Source organism: Mauremys reevesii, linkage group 7 (assembly GCF_016161935.1).
Source record: "Mauremys reevesii isolate NIE-2019 linkage group 7, ASM1616193v1, whole genome shotgun sequence".
NCBI classification, from domain to species: Eukaryota; Metazoa; Chordata; order Testudines; family Geoemydidae; genus Mauremys; species Mauremys reevesii.
Window position 1 is genome coordinate 46,431,944 of NC_052629.1, and position 20,947 is coordinate 46,452,890.

Below are 20,947 nucleotides of genomic sequence, written 5' to 3' on the forward strand. Positions count from 1 at the left end.
ACATGAGGACTGAAAAGCTCTTCTGCTGACTGTGCTTTTGATTGTTGGGTCTCTGTCTTTTCAACAGGGTGAGTGCATTGCTGTCCTCAAAAGAGGGGTGATGCCTCTGAACATAGAGACTTAATATAATATCTTATTTGAAAATAAAGGTTGTCCATTTTTTCTTTGGAAATAAGTATTTCATCATCATGTTAACATACATATACATTACAATGGATACTTCAGTCTACTTGCAGCTTGAGGGCAGAAACAGCCCAGGCAGTCATTGGTGGTAGAAAAATTCTCTTCCCCTGGAAGTTCCTTGAGTTAAGACAACTTGCACAGCTAGGATAATTCTATCCTACTTTCCTAAATTAGAGAATATATTAACTATAGGTGGAAGAAGAAAACAATAGTTACTTAAAGCAGAGCATGTGAATTTTTCCCCCAATGAAATAAACTCAAAACTTTGCATGTCAATTTCTTTCTGTGTTTTGGCTGATCCCTTTCTTTGCAGAAGGCTGTATTTATGGACCTTATTATTCAAAGAAAAGAAACTTGAAGGTAAGCATGAATACATTTTCTTTTTCACAGATTTAGGACAAATCTCTCATGGGAAAAATTAAATGTATTCTCTTACACAGATATATTACTATTTTTAATTAGAGAAGTAGTTCTAAGCACAGTTGTACTTCCTTCTCAAAATCTGCTCATCTTGTATTAATCAGGAAGTATTCTTGCCTCCTTTCTCTCCCAATCCAGCTTTTGAGAAAGAGAACCTGATGTTTGTAGTGAGAGTTTAGGCTTTTTATTCAGACAGGAATAAAAGAGTGTGTGTAACGCATTGTTTGAATTTCTTGAATGATTAAAAATAGGTCACCTTGTTTGCAAGTTCTGCATTCTAAGTAAATTTATTGCAAGGATCTTATATGGCTGTGAGTTAAAGGAGGATTTTGCACATTAGAGGTTTAAGACTTGCATAATTAGATCCATTATTTTCTTGAGCTGAAAGAAATCTCTGACACAGAGAACTATAAATTGGTAAAGTGGAAGTCACTTTTTTTATTCCAATTTTAGAGATAAAATGAGTAGGGGTTGTTGTCTGTAATTTTAGGCTTTTTATTCAGACAGGAATAAAAGAATCTTTAATTAATAGTTCATTAATAATGTACCTTCTTTGGTTTTTATCTTCCGGTCATTGCTTGTTAGATTCCTTGAATGTGCATTGCTAAACTCCATATCAAACAAGGAAGACGTTGGATTTTTTTACTTGTAAATTGGGATACTTGAATAAATCTACTTGCAGTGCAGATTCCCTATTTATTATTATTTTTTTTTGTCAGTAGTTGTCTGATATGTTGTTGCTAGGAAAATCTCATTTGGAATACTGCATACGTAATGGAACCATTTTTACAAAAACAAAAAATAAAAAAATTGAACATGCTTAGTGCAGAAAGAATCTTCAGAGAATTAGCTGCCAGTTCCCCACAACTCTCTCCGAAATCTCTCCAAACTGTGATTTTGAGAGGCTTATAACTTAGCTAAAAGTGGGCAAAATTTCCAGTCTGTTATAAAATACGAAGGCTCTAGAACTTCTTAATGAAACAGTTGCACTAATTTTTTAACCTGGACAAAACAGTATATTTTTCTCTGATGAATGGCTGAATCTTTTTAGCTGACACTTTAACATAAATTAACTCAGCCTGAGGCAGATGCTCAGCCTTGAAAATTTCCGCTTAGGCACTTAAAGTTTGGTAAAGTTTTATAGATAACTGAAATCAAGGTTCTGTAATGGAAAGTATATAACTACAGATCTAGCTAGGATTTCCTCACATAGTACAAAATTTTTCACATTTTGATTATATAGTTTGAAGATGAGTGAATGTATAAAAAAATGAAAAACCTGTCTGGTAAGAAATAGTTACATTGCCATCTGCCCCCCTTTTCCTTTTCTGAAAGGAAAAGCTGTGTTTATCCAGCAAGGTCTCTGTTGGGGAAAAGTTGATAATGTTATATTATTCGGGAGCTCTCTTAGAGTGATATTTTCATTACTTTCCAACTTCGCATAAAATATAAATGGATGAGGTTCCAATCCTGTTTTCAACATTGCACTGACACAATGGATTGTTGTCCAAAATCACACCCTCTGTCCTGTGGGTTTCCATTATTTTTAAATAATAGCATCAATCTGAGCTCCCTCCTGAGAGTACTGTTCCTAGAATTTTTCTTTACAGGACCTTATGTCTTTTCTCTCTGTCTTAAAGAGATTCCCAGCCTTTTATACTGGAAAGTAGGAGGTGATGACACATCCGGTCTGCCTTCCAGTCAGTTAGCAAAACAACTCTGCACCTCTATGACACACATCCTCAAGATGATTTTAAGGTGGCCAGAAGACAGTCTAGGGAAAAACATTGATAAGGAAAGTTAATAGATCTTCTCAGATTTTAGTCTGACCCCAGAAACTAGACTTTAAGTAGATAGAGTTGTATGAGGCCAAAGGCTACTTCAGAAGAAAAGTGCAGTTTCATTCATAAAGAATAGTTGCAATTCAAAAGTCTTATTTTTTGTACAGAAAAGAATAAGGCCTTATACCTTCCTTGGAATTGCTGAAAACTGGATGTCTTTGGGGTTGGGCAGAAAGTAAGATCTCCAAAGATGGGTGAATATTTTAAAAAAGATCTGTGCACCAGAGTGAGAATTGAGAGTACGAGGCATCTTAATGGAAGGAAAAGTGTCATGGCAGGAAAAGGTTGGCCCCAAATATATTTGAAGGACAATATGGATCAAATGTCATTAAGCTCGCACACTGAAATCTTATTTTAACTGTTTTTTAGAAAGTTAACAAGTTTACAATGCCTTGTTATGTAAACACTCAGATATTTCCAGAAGAACTCTTTTATTACACATACTTCATTTCAATATTACAAATATGTAAAATGTATTATAACGAAACATGAAGATACATTCATACAAAACAAGTTCATAATAAATAATTCACTTCAAAATCTAAGTATCACCGTTTCCATAATTGCATTTAACTAATATCTGTAAAAATGTGTGTTGGTCAGTAGTTATTGCCTTATCTTTGATTGCTTTATAATTACATGTATGCTTTTTGACCCAAGTAGCTAGTTAAAGTTTGGGGCTCGGGATGTTCCAGTTGGGAGTAGAAATTGAGGTCCAGTATTTTCTTTGATGCAGTCTTATTTGTTTTCAAGGAATGTATAAAGTCTTGCGTCTCCAAATGCAGAAAGAACCAGAAATGGGACTGCTTCTTTGCTTATAGTCCCAAGCCTCTTAAGGCAGTACCAGACCTAAAACCTCTCTCTCTAGGCCAGTGGTCCCCATCCCCAAACTTTTTACCTCATGCACCCACTTAACCTTGTCTGTGTGCCCACCCCCCAACCTCCAGTGCCCAGCTCAGATAACTCTGGGCCTTGGTAGCCTGAAGGGTGGGGGAAAGAAGACAGAGGCACTCTTCTCCTCCCTGTCTACAGACCTGCTCTGCAGCCACTACTCTAGCCTGTCGTGCCCTCCCCCCATCAGCCCCCTGAACTATGACCTTTCTCTGGTAAGGCAGAAGGGTTAGAGGATTTATGTGATGTTTAAGTGGATCCTCGTCCTCTTGTTCTAGTTCCACTGCTTGATAGCATTTAGGAAGCCCCCACTTTAGTGCTCTTGCTTTGTTTGGATTCGTACTGGTTATGGCCAAATCAAAGAAAGGGTTTAAGGGCTATGTCTCTTGTTCAGAAATATTTCCAGAATCTGATTTGGATATGTGATGCCTGTTTTTTCCCCAGCGGAAGCTCACCTAAATCAATATGAGGTCTCCTTCTGTGATTTCACCAACCAGAACCAGCAAATCAGTGTAAAGATGAGAATGGTAGAGGGGAAATAAGGGAGTGGTGAAGCAGGAGGTTTGGCTGGAACAAAGTAGGTGGAGAAAAGGGGTAAGCAGACAGACATGGGTGAAGATATGCAGTAGAGAAGGATTTCATGAGATGGAGAGAGAAGAGGTGATCAATCAGAGAACTCAAAGAAATGCCAAGAGATGGAGAGGAGGAAGGGGATTGAGAGATCACTAAAGGAGACATTGAAGAAACGTCAGTAAAATAGGAGGGAGACCAAAGGGAGCACAGGGGCATGGAAACCAAAAAAGAAGGATCAGTCATGTCCAAGGGAGTTGGTAGATCAAGAAGGATTAGAAAGAGGTGCCCTTTTGATTTAGAGTGGGTTGTTAGTTACCTTTGTGAGGAGTGGTTTTACTGGAGTGGAGAGGACTGAAATTATCTTTAAAAGGAATCATGAGATAGTCAGAAAAAGGGGTTTGTCTTGTTTTCACCTAAACATGCTCCCTGATTTTGATGACAAAGGAGAGAAGGGAAGTTTGAGATGGATTTGAGGGGCTCTTGTTTTACGTAGTACATTAAGTCTGAGAGGGCAGGGACAATAAGACTGAATGTAGAGGGAAATGAACTTGGTTAGAGAAGAGAAAGTGAGGGAAGTAGGGAATCTGAAATGGTATTAGGTCAGAAGGGAGTGGGTCATGACAGGTTGAAAGTTTAGAAGCAAAGCGTAAAAGAGAACTTAAGAGTGAATGACAGAAATGTGAAAGAAAAGAAACTGAAATATGAGATGAGAGAGCTGAATATTTTTTAAATTTTGATTTTGAAGAAGTTGAAATCCTGACTAGCAGGATAAAAGTAGGAAGGAAGAAGTGAAAGAAGGGTTTGTGGAAGAGAGATGGTTGTCAGGGGTTGGTAGCATAAAAGTAAACTAAGCGGTGAAAGGGGTTTAGAAAGAGTTAAGAAGTGAGAGTAAGTTTAAAGCTGTGGAAGTTGGCTTAGTTGTGAGACATTTAGCAGTTGTATTCAGTGATATAAGAACAGATAAGTAGAGAATGAAGGGGAAGAGACAAGATTGTAGATTTAAGAGGGGACAACACACTGAGAAGGTAGGACAGTAAAATTGAAAGTAGACTTGATTCAAACAAATGAAATGGGTTTAGATTATTTGAAGAAAAATCATGAAATTCATATATAAAAATGTATTTTCCTTGCTCTGTAAGTTGGGCACATATTTAAATTATACAGTAAATAGTTTATTCAAAATACATCACAAAAGTAATCAAATTATTCTACAATTGTTATTCAACAGAATAACAGAAGATGTCAACAGAAGAGAGCAAATAAAGATAAGAGGAAAGGGTTGTGAAGGGAGCAGAGAAGTAAAAATGTGCCTCGGTTTCCTCTTCTTGGGGTTCTCAGAACCTGCATCCAGACATTTATAAATCAAATAAAATCCCATTTTGGGTCTGGTTTATTGTAAACCAGATATCAAATCAAAAGAAGCTTTTCCCCACTTTTAGTTTCTTCAGCTCCTTCCTGGCCTCAACAGTTCTTTCTCAAAATCCAGGTTTTGCTGTCTGGGGTTTCTTTAAGCCTCTTTCTCTTGAAGCTTCTGCCCTGCACTTCAAATAGCTCCAGCCAGGCCTTTGCAGGTCCTTTCCTCTGACCTTGGATCTCCTACCCTGCTGCCTGCAGGGCTTTCTCCTTAACTGAGCTGCTTATACTCCCAGGACCAGATGATCTACAAGTTATCACAAGATACCTGTCCTGACTCATCAACTGGGAAGCAACCGTTTAGTCACAGATGGGGCTAAGCCCAATTCCTTTAAAAGACCATCCCATTTTTTGATAGGGAAAAAAGAGGAGAAGGAATTATGTTGAAGGAGAATAAACAGGGCAATCAGAAAGCGAGGTTTTTGGTTTAAAAAAAGGGGAAAAAATTAGGAAAGTGACTAAACTGGTGAACAGGGAAATCAGACCAAAGTTTGAGATTAGGGGAGATTAGCAAGAGGAACTGAGAAGCAGGAGGATTAAGAGGAATGGTTGCTGTGGAAATTTGTCACCCAGGATGTGGGTGGTGAATACTAAGGTGAGGGAAAGAAAGTGACACAGGAGTTTAAACTCTGCCAGAAAGGAGGAGAGGCTTAGGGAAGTAGTAGATAAAACCAATGTGAGGCAATGAAACATCCCTAAGATCTGAAAGAGTAGGGATGTGGGGCAAGACGAGGCAGGAAATAGTGGGAGGATGAAAGGCAGAGCCCAAGTTTGGTGTAATGACTTTCAGGTTGTGAGAAGTGAGAAAGAGAAGGCAGTGACAGATGCTAAATCAGAAGGAGAGCCCAGAGTTCAGTTAATGTAAGAAGGTGGAGAAGCTAGTTGTTGAGATTATGGATCAGTCTGAGTTTCTCAGAGGTTGAGCAGGAGTGTTGGGGGGAAGATGGGGGGGAGATGATTTAATCACATATGGAGCCTTATAGGTGAAGTAATATATACTCGGTGCTTTTAAAGGTTAAGTATTCCAAAGCTGAAAACAGTTATGCACCAAATCAGTTGGGAGGAATAATTTAAACAAAAAAAAATGACAATTGGGAATAGTTTAAGAACACTTTACTAGATGCCCCAAAAGCCAGAATCAAGAAAGAAGGCCATACTGGTTTTAAAAACAAAACAAAACAACCACCTGGCTTACAGGGGAAGTGAAAGCAGCTATTTTATTTTTATATGTATATCAGCAAATGGAAGAAAAGGGGAAATCGGTATTAATGAATATATATCAGCAGCTATGAGGTGTAGAAAATTGATAAGGGAAGCAAAGGGACACATGGCAAAATCTATACCAGCAGAGGTAAGGACAATAAAAGGAGTTTTTAAAGTTTTGAAATACATTAGGAACAAAAAGAATCCTAACAATGGTGTTAGTTAATTATTAGATGGAAACGATAGAATTATCAATAATAATGCAGAAAGGGCAAAAATGTTCAATAACTATTTCTATTCTGTATTTTTGGGGGAAAACAGATGCAGTTATATCATATAATGATGACACACTTTCCATTCCAAGAGCAACTCAGGAGTCTGTTAAACGACAGCTATTAATGTTAGACATTTTAAATCAGTGGGTCTGGATAATTTGTATCCAAGAGTTTTAGAAGAGCTGAGTGAGGAGCTCGCTGGACCATGAATGTTAATTTTCAATAAGTCTTGGAACACCGAGGAAGTTCCAGAAGCCTAGAAGAAAGCTAATGTTGTGCCAGTATTAAAAAAAGGGTAAATGGGGTGATCTCTGTAATTATAGGCTTTTCAGTTTGACATTGATCCTGGACACGATAAAGGAGCAGCAGATACAGGACTCGGTTTATAAAGAATTAAAGCAGAATAATCTAATTACAGTCATTGTGGGTTAATGGAAAATAGATCCTGTATAACTTTATCTTTTTTGGATGATATTAGAAGCTTGGGAAAAGTAATAATGTTGATATAATATATTTAGACTTCTGTAAGGCATTTGACTTGGTACTGCACAACATTTTGATTAAACTAGAATGGTACGAAGTTAATATGGCACACATTAAATGGACTAAGAGTTGGCTAAGTGATAGGTCTCAAAGTGTAACTGTAAACTGGGAATATCATAGAGTGAGTTCTCACAGGGAAATGGTTCTTGGCCCTAAGCTATTTTAACATTTTTATTAATGACCTGGAAAAAAACAAAATAATTACTGTGTCGTTAGAGATGTGGCAGAATTGAGAAGTAGTAAATAAGTAAGCGAACAGATCACAGATATGGAGCAATCTGAATCGCTTGATAAGCTAGGTGCAAGCAACCAATATCCATGTTAGTTCATGCTAAATGTAAGTGTATGCATCTAGGAACAAAGAATGTAGGCCCCCTCTACAGGATGGGAGACTGTACCCTGGGAAGCATTGACTGAAAAAGATTTGGGAGCCATGGTGGATAATCAGTTGAACATGAGCTCCCATTGTGATGCTGTGGCCAAAAGAGCTAATGGAATCCTTGGATACATTAACAGGAGAATCTTGAGTAGGAGTAGAGAAGTTTATTTTACCTCTGTATTTAGCAGCAGCTCCTGGAATATTGTGTCCAGTTCTGGTGTCCACTGTTCATGAAGGATGTTGATAAATTGGAGAGGGTTAAGAGACATGACAATGATTGAACGATTAGAAAATAGTGCCTGATAGTGCTAGACTGAAGGAACTGAAACTGTTCAGCTCAACAAAGAGACGGTTAAGGGGTGACTTGATCGTAGTCTATAAATACCTGTATTGGAAAGAACTATTTGATAATGGGCTCTTCAGTCTAGCAGACAAAGGTAGAACACAATCCAATGGCTGGAAGTTGAATCTACACAAATTCAGATGGGAGATAAGGCAAACATTTTTTTAACAGTAAGAGTAATTACCCGTTTGAACAGTTTACCAAAGATTGTGATAGATTCTCCATCACTGGCAATTTTTAACTCAAGTTTTTGTTTTTTTTTTAAAGAGATGCTCTTGTATAAAGGAATTATTTTGGCTAAGTTCTGTGGCCTGTGTTATACAGGAGATCAGGTTGATTGATCACAACGGTCCCATCTCTATTTAAAATCTGTGCCTTAGCCTTTCTGATTTTTGTTTCTACATGTTTGTGCTCTTCTCGTGTATTCCTCCTTAACAACTCATCCATGTTTCCATTTTTTTGTAGGAGTCCTTTTTCACTTTCAGGTCATTAAAGACTCCCGAGGGAGCTATCTTGGCCACTTACTATTCTTCATATCTTTGCTTCACCTCGGGATAGTTTGCAGTTCTTCTTTCAATATTGTCTCTTTGAGAAACTGCCAACTCTCCTGAACTCCCTTTTCCCTTAGATTTTCTTCCAAGGGGACCTTACCTAACAGTTTCCCCAAGTTTGATTTAAAAAAAAAAAAAAATAAAATTCTGCTGCTCACTCCTTTCTTTTATTAGAATCATGAAATCATCATTTCATGATGATTTTCACCTAAATTGTCTTCCACCTTCAGTATTCGTTACCAGTTAGTCTCTGTTCATCAGAATCAAGTCTAAAATACGTGTTCCCCAGTTACTTTCTCCATCTTCTGAAAGAAGTTGTCCCCAACACATTCCAAGAACTTATTAGAAATTTTGCGTTTTGCCATATTACTTTGCCAGCAAATGTTTGGGTAGTTAAAATCCCACATTACTACCATGTCTTGTGTTTGGAATAGTTCTTTTGTTTGTTCTAGAAATGCCACCTCCTTGTTCCTGATTTCGTGGTCTATAGAAGACCCCTACCTTGATACCACCCCTATTTTTTACTTTTATCTTTACCCAGAGACTCTCAACTGTTCTGCCTCTCACCTCTTTCTGAACCTCAGGATAAGTGTGTATATAATGCAACACCTCCTCTCTTCTTATCTGTCCTTTCTGAACAAGCTATATCCCTGTATACCATTATTCTAGTCATGAGACTTATGCCGCCAAGTCTCTGATGCCAGTTAAGTCATAATTTATCTTAAGAACTAGAAATATTAGTACATATTTATTCCCCATATTCCTTGCATATGCGTATAGACATCTAAGATGTTGAGCACATTTCCCCACTGATTTCTCTCTTGTTGCTCCTGTTGACCCTATTGTAATTTTCCATGTCCCTCTCCCAACATCTTAACCCTCTGTTAAGGTTGCCTTTTTTATACTTATCTGTGGGCTTTCATCACTTGCACCCTTTGAAACGTGTTTAAAGCCCTTCTCACTAAAATGATGAGCCAGTGTGTGAAGATGCTTTTCCTTTTCTTGGTCAGGTGAACCCCATCTTTTCCCAAAAGCAAATTCTGTTTTGTGCAGCTTTAACAATCCCTCAGTCATGCATCATCAGACTTTGAATCCTCAACATTTAACACCACAGCACACACTTGCACTACTTGACCTACAAGACTAAATACATGTCAGTTCATAGATTGAGAAGGGTCCCCCCTACGTAAGCTCAGGCTGCCTCTTTATATAATTCATAGTCTTTTGTCTGCCAGGCCTCTTGAACCCAGTTAAAACCAGTATATGCAATTCCCTGCTGAGTTATTTACCTGTCTAGGAATTTGCATTAATAACCTCTCCCTCAGTGATTTTAGTTCCTACAAAAAGCTCTGTTAATCCTCCCCCATGAAACCAGAATACCATTCCTAGCTCACAGATACATATAACAATTAAAGAAATAATATTCTATGAATAATCCATGTGCATAGTATCTAGCACACCTCTTTATAATAATATTTGAAGTTTCCACACTTCTATCATCTCATGTCCGTCACAAGGCTTCAACACTGAAGAATCTTCAGGGTACTTCCAGAAAAGATGGTTGAAGAATATTGGCAAAGCAGTGTGGGAAAGCATACTCGCTTCTCTGACTGGTTTGCTCTATGGAAGATAGGCGTCAGTCCCTTAAGGTGGTGGTGGTTTATTATTTGTCTTCACTTATAAATTATATATACATTATAAAGCGCGAATAGAAGCCCTAGTCATGGACCAGGACCCTATTGTGCTAGGTGCTATACTAACACCAAATAAAAAGATAGTCCTTACCCCAAAGGTTTTACTGTTATAAACATAAAAGACAATAAATGGATGCAGACTAATAGGTAGATGGGGAACTACAAGAAAACAATAAGGCTATGGTCAGCATGACTGACAGTGGTCTCAGCACCTCAGCGGCCTAACTCGTACATTTATTTTGTAGGCATCACAGAAAGAGAGTTTTAAGGAGGAATCTGAAGGGAGACAATGAATTAGTTAGCCAGATGGTCATGGGGAACTTCTCCCAAACATGAAAGGTTGCATGATAGGAAGCACTAAGGTGCTTGTTTAAAAATGTAACTAGTGGACAATGGGGGAATTGTGGGGGGAAGCAGGAGTCCGGCATGTGGCGTCTCCTCTGCAGCAGCTGGGGCTCCCCCATTAAGTAGGCCCATCAAACCCTCACTCTGACAAGCCCTACGTCTCTACACCTGGACCCCTCCCAGTGATCCCCAACTAGCTGCACCTGGACGCCCACTCTCCCAAGCCCCACTCCTCCGGCACCTGGACCCCCCAACTGAGCCTCCCACACCCAGAACCCCCCCGCTGAGCTGCATCTCCCCACACCGAGCCCCTCCTCCTGAGCCTCAACCAACTTCACCTGGATCCCCTGCAGAGTCCCATTGCCCCAGCACATGGAACCCTGCAACAAGCCTCTGTGCATGTCTCCCGCTGAGCTGCCCACAGCCAGATTGCCCCACACTGAAACCTCTCGCCCCAGGTCTGGATCCCTCCCCCCTCAAATCCCTCCATATTTAGTTCCTGCTGGGCTGAGTCTGCCCACCCACACCTGGCGCAGAGGGGCAGGGCCCAGGGGTATTTCTGGGGTAGGCCCAGCCCTTGCACTGTCTCAGGGTGAGGTGCAGCCTCACTGCCAAGTCCCAATACCAGGGGAGGTGGAGGCTTCAGGGTGATCTCCCACCTCAATGCAGCCAGTGGCCTGTGCCATGCTGGAGCCACATTTATTTATTGACTAATAGAATTTGTAGAATTTAAAAATATTGTGTGCAGAATTTTTAATTTTTTGGTGCAGGATTCCCTCAGGAGTAGAAATTGAAGACAAGTAGCTTATGTTTGTGGAATAAAAGAGGGGCGAGCGTAGGGATTCCAATAGAGGAGTAGAATGGTGAGAGTTAGAAGAATGATCTTTGCAGCAGCTTTCTGAATGGATGTGAATGGGGCAAGATTACATTAGTCAAAGCCAGAAAGAAGAATGTTGCAATACACGTTAAGAGTCTATATGAGAGTTTTAACTGGGCAGATGGGTAGGAAAGGCCGTATCTTAGAAGTGTTATGAAGAAAGCCTGGAAGTGGGGACCTAGGGAGAGGTCTGAGTCAAAGATGACACACAGGTTATGGGCCTGAGTGACCAGCAGAACGATAGTGTGTCCACAGTGATCAAGAAAGGAAGTGGCAGGGAGGGAGATTGAGTTCTGTTTAGTCATGTAGCGCTTGAGCTGATAGCTAGATATCCAAAAAGAGATGTCAGAGAGACAGGTTGAGATTTCAGTTTGGCCAGAAGGAGACAGGTTTGGAGTAGAGAGGAAATCTGAATGGTCAGTTTCTACACGATAGTTGAATTTGTGTTTGCACATGAGATTATCTAGAGATAAAATGTAGAGGGAAGAGAGATGGGGATCAGGATCAGAGTCCTTTGGAACCCCCACAGAAAGTGGGATGGGATGTTGAGAGTCCTCTGAAGGTAACAGTGATGGAGTGATTAGAGAGGTTGGAGGAGAACTGGGAAAGGAAAGAGTCTCAGAAGCCAAAGGAGGACAAGATTTAATGAAGAAGAGCTTGGTTGACTGGGTCAAAGACAGCTGATGGGTCAAGGATGTACTCCCCTATTGGTCTGTCTGTTCACGTTATATTGTCTCCTGTTTTATATTTAGACCATAAGCTCTTTGGGGTGAGGACCATCTTTTTATTCTGTTTGTATGGCACAGAGCAAAAGAGGTTCCTGATCAACGACTGAGGGTCCTGGGCGTTACAATAATGTACATAATAAATATATGTTGCTATGCCCTGTACTGCAGCTGACGCTCTTAACTTCACCCTAAACCCAAATAAACATAGATGTAAACCATAAAGCTCCTGGTGAGTCATGTATGTTTTTTTAAATGTTAAAAAATTATGACATATAATCGTAAAACTGAAATTGCTGTTATTTCACCTAGATTTTTTCAACCAAAATTCTAAAAACACAAAATCTGAAATACATTGTCTCACACACATATAGTTTCAGATTAAAGAGTTGAGTGTGTTCTTGGACTATACCAAAGAAATTTTTAGTAGTAGCAAAAGTAACAAATTATGATACAATTTTCTTTAATGGCTGAAATGTTTGGATAAATTTTCATAGATTTTAAGCTAGTTCGAAGGTTTTTCTGTAAAATAGGTACACTGTTACCAGTAACACATGAATCCTATGGCAGTAAGCCAAGATAGTAATTGAAGGTCACGGATTGTTTGCCAAGTGCAGTTCTGTGTGCTGCTTGATTCCATAGGGGACTGGCAGTGCCAAGGAACAAAGACAGCTCTGTTTTTTAAGTTTATGATATGGATCGTTTGACAGAGTTTATGCCTGATTGTGAAATGAAGCAAATGCTGATTTAAACTAGTGCTGAAATAATGTATATAACTGTAAAATAAGCTGCTGTTCAAGTGTAAAAGTTTGTGGTTTTCAACAACAAACTCAAATATTAGTGTTTTCTGTCAGTCTCAGAAATAAGTCACCTACATATTGCATGTTATAAGACACTCATTTTTAACTGATATATTAATTTTATCTTGAGTGGTTTTACATCACTGATTTAAAAAATATATTGTTGTAAATTACAAGAGTAGGCCACGCTGGTGTAAATCTTTTTATATTTGGTGCAGTGGACCTACCATAGATGTTTGCACCAGTTTTAACTACCTCAGTATATAGAGGTCCTTAACATGGTTAGTGGATTTTCACTGAGAACACTGTAAAATAAAATACTAAAATGGAAATTAATTTATCATTTACCTTTAGCTACTATTCCATTGACGTGGTTCTATTTAAGTATTTTTAGCAAAATATGTTCATGTTAGTGTGCAAAAGCATTGCTACACTAGATAGTAATTTTCTTTGTTATTAAGTTGCAGTCTATTAATAAAGCTTTGTCCAAACACTCAAACTTGTCAGCCCTCCAGACAGCCTTGTGATTTATATTTTAACAAGTGCCTGCCTTGGATATTAAGAATTGTCTGCTTTGTGACAGATGTTCTGCAGAGAGTTCAGAATTTCAGTAATTAAATATCACAAAAATATATTGTGCTTTGTAACAGGCATATTCCAGTTGTTTTAACTTATTGGAATAAATTGTAGCAGTAGAACTCTTACTTAAAGGCTTAGTAAAGGGGGGGTGGGGAAGGCCTAGGTGAATGGAAGTAGTTAGTAAAAGAAGTAGCAGTATATTTTTCTTTAGGGAGGTCTACAACTACAGTCATCTTATTAAAGGTTGAACTAAAATGCTTTTTAAAAACTAAGATACCAAAGTATTAGCCTAGTGCAGGTATAGAATTAAAAATAATAATTTAAAAACAAAATGCTGTTTATTTCTTGCTTGCTTGACAAGATTTGAAGCCAAGGTTCTGTTTCCCCTGAAAGAGCTGATATCGCTAATCGCTAAAGTCCTGATTTTTATAGCTGCTGATCCCACAACTCCAAGTCATGTCAATAAGAGAAGCTTTCACAGAGCTAAACTATTTGATATGATTATCCCTGAAGCATAAGGAAGTGAGGCAAGTCCTGCTGTAGTGCCAGAGAATTGATGAGCTTCTCAAGAAATGTATGAAGTTGGTGTAAATAAAGTCCAAAGAAGTGCCATTGTTTCTTCTCTGCTACCATCTTTTCTCATGACCAGAAAGTGAAAGTAGTTGCAGTGTTTCAAAAAAAGATAGAAAGAAAATCTAGTGAAGTTAGTGTGACTAAAGTATTTATTTTAAAATATTTCTTTAGTGGGGATGAGGAAGAGCTCTCGTATCCTTGATTGCTGGTTAGGAATATAAAATCATAGAAATGTAGGACTGGATCTCAAGAGGTCAAATAGTCCAGCCCCCTGTACTAAGGCAGGGCCAAGTATATCTAGGAGACCTTCCACCTCTGATCATCTGTCAGTGGTGGAAGAAGGCACTATCCATCCCTCCTAAACATTTCCCCACACATTCAGATAACTCTGATTGTGAACAGCTACATTTAGTCCAATAGACCTCTTGAAATCACCTTTCCCTGGATGAGTTCTGCTAACGATGTAATTTGGGGTCCATGTAGCCTGTTTAAATTGATTTCCCTAGCTATTGAAATCAAATAATTATCCAGTCTGCAGGTATCAGGAATGTCTTTAAAACATTCCTGATATTCCTAAAACCCCGATTGCCATATGTGGCAGTTGAGTTGAGCCATTCTGATTCTATCACTTGGAACTGGCAGGCCTAGAAGGCCAAGGAATACCAAAACTCAAATTATTTTTGAGGAGGGGATAAGTGTCCCCTTGAATTAAAGTGCAGTTACGCAGCCTTAATTTAGGCTAGGTAATGTCCTAAAGTGAGTACAAATATGATGGTTTGATGCACTGGTTCTGTGTGTAAGGTATCATGAACTGTTATGGAAGAAACTCTACCCTGAAGAATGTCTTTAGTGAGCAAAAGACCTTTCAGTTCACCTTTAATTTTTACCCTCACATTATTTTATGGTTCCACATCTTGGTATATTGATTGCATTCCAATTCACTGTTACATCTGTCATTTGGAATAATTCAGTATGAGAACAGGGGTAGTCAAAAATTGATTTCATATTTTTCTTGGCAAATTACATGTCTTCCCCCCACTCCTATAAAATAATGTACCACTGTTTTTGTTTAAAGAGTTTGGAGGAAATAATGCCTTATGTTTGGCAATCCCAACCTTCCTTATGATTTTTTCTACCTGTTGTGTATGTGAACTAAAACCAAAAAGTAGATTATGAGCATAATTGCTGAATTTTAGAATAACTTATTTGGAAGCAGTTTTTTATATTAGATGCTGCACCCCACACATTTTTTTCCTCTTTAGAAAGTCTGGTGCATTGTTCATTTTGTTTTTAATGCAAACGATAATAACTAATAAGCACACAGCATGTAGAATCAAACTTACAGTAATTTGTGGCAAGTTATCAAATAAAATCTGTCATGTCTTTTTGTTTATTGTAACTGTACATGTAAGTTGGTAATTCCTGTACAACAGCAGCAAAACACACATTTCTATTGAGTTGTAAGTATTTGTCAGCGGAGAGCAGCTAGGTGGTTGTAATCAGAAAGTGGGGAAAAAATGTATACTTAAAACTCCCCTTTTCTTTTGCATCACTTATAAGCTGTTAACATATATTGTGGGAAACTAAAGGGCTTCCAAATAGTAAAACCCTGCCAGACTTCACAAATCCATTTCATCTTGTAATGTGGTGGGATTGTAGCAGCAAATGACATATAGCTTAATCCCCTGGCTATGAATGTAGTTTACCTTACCGTCTTCTGATCTGAGTGCTTGCTGGTCTTAAATCAGTCCTGTATTAAAGCTATTATCTTGCACCCATCTTTTTTTTCACAGTTTTAGGGCAATTTGTTGGCACTTTTATAATAATAATAATAATAATAATAGTGAATGCACAGCAAACTAAGTTAGGTTTCTGGTGTGGGCCTTAAAAAAAAAAATCAGCAGCCTCAAAGCTGTTTACATTGTTTATTACACAGAGATTTGAAAAAGAGAAAATTTAGATTTTGTAAAATACTAATACACTGGACAAATTGTGTTTTACTTATCTTTGCTAAAAGTTAGATCCAATAACTGCTCTTGTATCTAAAACAGTTTAGGAAATCAGAATTGTTTAGTAGCAGTTTTCTATAAAATTGTAGAATGGCTGGGGTGTTAAAATTCAAATTGACATTCTCCTTTAGGAGCGAGACAGACACCAGAGGCCTACCATTTGTATTCTTATATCCTGTCTCTTTCAAGTAAATCGGGAAAGTGAAAACTTGATATCTGCATTTGCTGTATGGCAAGGACAGTAAACTTGAGCTGTCAGTCTCACCACTAGTCTGGTTTTGTCTGTAGTTAAAATTATGACCCACTCTCTCTGGCCAGCCAAATGAGTAATCAGTAATGTGACTCGTGCTGGAAGTGACTCCATCACCACCTGTGACGGGGGATTAGTTACAGTTTACAGAGCACCGCCTCTTCCCTTCTTTCAACATGCCCTAAGCAAAGAGCTGGTTTCTCACTTGGCTGTCTGCGCTGCTGGAATCTACTGCACTGTTTCCAGGCAGAGAGAAGTATCCTTCAAGAGGCTTTTTTCTGTGGATATCTAGCTGCTGTCTGGCTGTGCTGTCTGTTTGGAGTGTCTGCTTGGTTATGTAAGCGGCCTCGGCAGAAATTATCATGACCCAGATCTGGGGACGCAATAGTGCTTCAGCTGCAGGATTTCTCAGTCGTTAACACCACACTGTTGTTGACAAAGACCGAGTTGTAATCCGCCTCCGTGCCAGGGCTGAGAGGGAGACAGGATTTGCTCGTCGAATACTTGTTAGGTTACAGTCTGGGCTTGGTTTTCATTTTAGCTTTTCTGAATGTTCAGGGTCGAAGATGCAAGTGATTCCGGAAATAGTTGATTAAAAACCATTTTCTTTTGATTTTGAAGACTAAAGTGGTGTGTATGAGTGGGTGAGATCCTGTGAAAACACTGTTCTAGAACAAATGGGAGATTTACCAGCTATATGACTGCCATGACTTCAAAGAAAGCTACTTTGAGACTATCGAGTACAAAGTAAGATTTATATTTTGTTCTTTTCTGGTCTTTTATTAATTAATACTTAATTGTAGAATTTTTTTCTTCACCGAGTGTGGAATGGGCTATTTGAGATTTCTCTGTTTTAGAAATATAGCAAAACAGTATTTCACTTTTAAAAATAGTTTTTAATAAAACTCAGTTCTCATAGGACATTTACAAAGGAGTAATATAAAAAAAAAAGATACAGTATAAGAAGTTGCTGGTAGCCTGTGTATGCTGTTACCCTTACTTCACTCAGTGTTTTTAAATAGTTTTAGTTTTATTTTTATTCCAGATATGCTGATTTTCCTTCTTGTAGCACCCCACTTGTAGCGACTCTGGTGGTTGTCCCAAACCCCTAACTGGCTGAGAGATTAGATTTGACATTCCTATAGGACACTAACTGCAAATTTTATTTAACATATCATATTAGGGTATTGGTTATATTAATGTTTGTTGTTTGCAAACCTTGTATTTGTGAGACGCAAAAGGTGTCAACAGAAACCGATTTTTATATAGGTAGTTTTCTAAAAATACTTAAAGGATTGAGTACAGTTGTAAATTAAAAAATCATGGAAAAAATAATGTAAACGATGTATGTATTTCCTGTTACATTTTAAATAGTGTGCTTTCAACATGGTGTGTGCTGAGCAGCTCAATTGTGTTGTAAGGACTGTGGCTGATTTATTTTAAAAATGCCTTTCAGGGAAGGCTCATCTGGTCTGCTTTTTCTCATGTGAATGGAATGTAGTGCAGCATGGAGCTCCAAACAGGATACAGTTGTTCTAAGCATTTTTCCTATGTAGTGGTAGGCCATAATAAGGCAGACATCCACACACACTATTGGGAATTTATTTTAGTTTGGTTCAGTGTGTGATATGCTAGTGGACACGTTAGTGCCATTTGTGTAACCAGTAGTTAGATATTCTATATTTGGAGCTGGAAAAGAATATAAAAGCAATTTTTCCTGTTACTTTAACAGTCTTCTGCAGTAGTATTGAATTATAGGCGGTTTTGTGGCCAGAATTGTATTCCATAGTGACTTTCGTCAGATGGCAGCCCCCTAAGGCTATAGAAGTACCTAGCAGAATGATAGATCTGCCCAGTCTTGAATTACTTACTTATGCATGTGTTCTATTTACATTTCTTTACATTCCAATGCACTTAGACCTATAAAATATTCAGTAATAATTCACTGGAAAAGCCAGAATAATGTTAGCAGAATTTAAGTTTTGCATTTATTAAAATAAATGCATACATCATTTCTTGTTTTCATATATGAAGATGGTGTGTTGGCATTTCAGTAGAATGTGATTATGCTTCTGATGACTTAAGTATTTAGATGAATAATTGATACATTGTGTGCCACTTAAAACCGGGTGTATGTTGAATTTAGATGATTTTAGAAGTGCCCTTCTTTTTTTTAAGAACATGTTAGAAATTATTCATAGATGAAAATGTATCTAGTGTATATAGTAAATACTAAAATTAATTTATATATCAGAATATATTTAGTTGATCATAAAGGTATGTGTGTCATGGTTTTTTAACTGTGTGCATGAGATAAATACTTTAAAAATATATATATATTTTACTTACAAGATCAATGCAGTTACTTAAATGTAAATATTTAGCTTACCTCTTTGTAGATTCAGGTCATTTAGTACAGTAGAACTTGTGTATTATAGTAGAAACAAATTATTTAAATAATAGTTGAAGGAATTTGTATACATCACAGCTTGATATATCAAAAACAAAAATGCCCCACCAGTTTGGCCTAAAAAAATAGGAAACTCTAGTTAATTACTCCTGAGGTTCTAATAATTTTAGTTTCTAATTTTAGCCAGTACTAACAGTTGTTAAACATTATTCTCATTGACCTAAGTTGAAAAGTTGGGATGTGTCCTAAATTGTTTTTTTCCCAAATTGGAAAATGACTAGCTCTCTCACAGGAAATACAAAAAACGTGTGGCTCTTGTATGAGAGAGAGGTTATAAGAAATGAACTTGTATTTCAGATCTCATTTTATTTATCTTTTTATCTTTTGCTACTTGATAAAATTACTACTTTGTATAAATCATGGCAACAAACAGCTATTGGGGGGGAAATATAGCTGCTTGGAGGTTTAATGATTAAGCCGCATAATGGGAATGGGCCAGTGTTTGTGTAATCTTAATTAAACAGTTTGACTAGAAAATAATATATGGAAAAGTACGTTTACTTACTAGCATATATAAAATTAGTGTGTATGCTCTTTTTGAGTATTATAGTTTAAACAAAAAATGCGTGAAGTTTTCTTTTTTTTTTTGCTAAAGAAAGCAAAAGCTGGTGAATATTAACATTGCCACTTTTAGTTAAAAACAGTAACTGTTATTTAATTTCAATACTTTTTAATGGATAAAATGCTGTAAATGTTTACTAGGCAAATGGGTATTTTAACAAGGTCAATACACCATATAAGAATAATACCTAAATGACCTTAGTGTGAGATGAAGAGTGGAGCTTTAGGCATTTGAGTTCAATACTCACCTGAATAATATGAATTAATATTACATCTTGAATATTTGAACATACCCGAATGAACTAACCACACAATTATTTATTTAGCTATAACTTGAGTATTCCTTGCAATGAAAATTAGCTACCGTAATAATGTAGACATTCTAAAAATAATACTTTGTAGACAGCAGTTCTCAAGTTTAAGGTCCCTGGACCCCACTGGTGCCCTCTGTTCTCTTGCTGATGGTCTTCAGAGAGCTGGCTCATCACATGGTAGTGGACTACTTTGTTTCCAGCTGCTTAATTGGGTTAAATAAATCTAAAAATACATTATATGTTTTCTTGATACTACTTACTTTATGTAAGCAATATCTATAGTTGTTACAGGGGTACTGTGATCATAAATGGGAGAGGTGATTTGTGTGATTGCAGAGGTGAGGGGAATTTTTCTACAAGACCCACATTATGAAAAAGTTTGAGAACCTCTGTTAGGCAATGAGAGTAATTTTTTAAATATGTTAATCCACCCAATTTCTTCATCAAGGTCACAAAAACCTGAAAGTTGCATTGTGTTATCAGCCAGAGAGCTATGCTAGATGCCCCCTCCAGGCAGGTACTTTGCTGCATGCACTGATACAAAGCTCTGTTAATCATTATTTGATGATGTAAGGAAGGAGCAAGTCAGTTTAGGCACTATATATATTAAGTATTAATGACACTGGTAATAAAGAAACTAAAGCATTTGTATTCATGGAACTTCTTTTGGCGAAGCACTGGATCGCAATGCAGTAAAAGTAAACAGGAGAGGAGGCACCAATTCAGAAAAACTCCAAAGTCCTATGTTGCTTAAAGTTAATTATGTGCTGTTTTGAATAGATATAGACTTTAAGTATGTGCTTAAGTGTTTTGCTTAATTGAGGCCTTTAGGGTTTTAAGTCCTAGTAGCATATGGCTACAAGAAATAAAAAGGGAATGCTATGTGGTGTTGCCTGTGTAAAGGAGAATTGGTTGCAGGCTGAAGATGTTCAGTTTTTGCTACTTCCAGCACATAATAGACCTGGTTCTCAAGAGACTTAGTTTGTGGTTTGTAAAGAAGCTTTTTCTCTACAGTCCTGTAAAGAGGCCACTTGGACCTCCCTTGTATATATTTTCTTGTCACTATATATTTGACTTGCTAACCTCTGGTAGCTGAGTCCTACATGCTGTAGTTGATTAGTCTCTCAATTTTTTT

General features: G+C 37.6%; 1 protein-coding gene across 19 annotated transcripts in view; it reads left to right on the forward strand.

Moving 5' to 3' along the window:
* The window catches only part of JMJD1C (jumonji domain containing 1C), a 332,141-nt gene that overhangs the window by 179,687 nt on the left and 131,507 nt on the right, over window positions 1-20,947 (forward strand). For 3 of the 19 annotated variants that reach the window (XM_039482603.1, XM_039482601.1, XM_039482605.1), the window contains one exon: window positions 17,089-17,214. The exons of 13 other annotated variants lie outside the window; for them this stretch is intronic. The gene's annotated coding sequence lies outside the window, so the exon portion shown is untranslated. Of the gene's footprint in view, window positions 1-16,653; window positions 17,215-20,947 lie in introns of those variants that run through there. 3 more of the 19 variants (XM_039482606.1, XM_039482604.1, XM_039482608.1) reach the window with 3 other exon arrangements.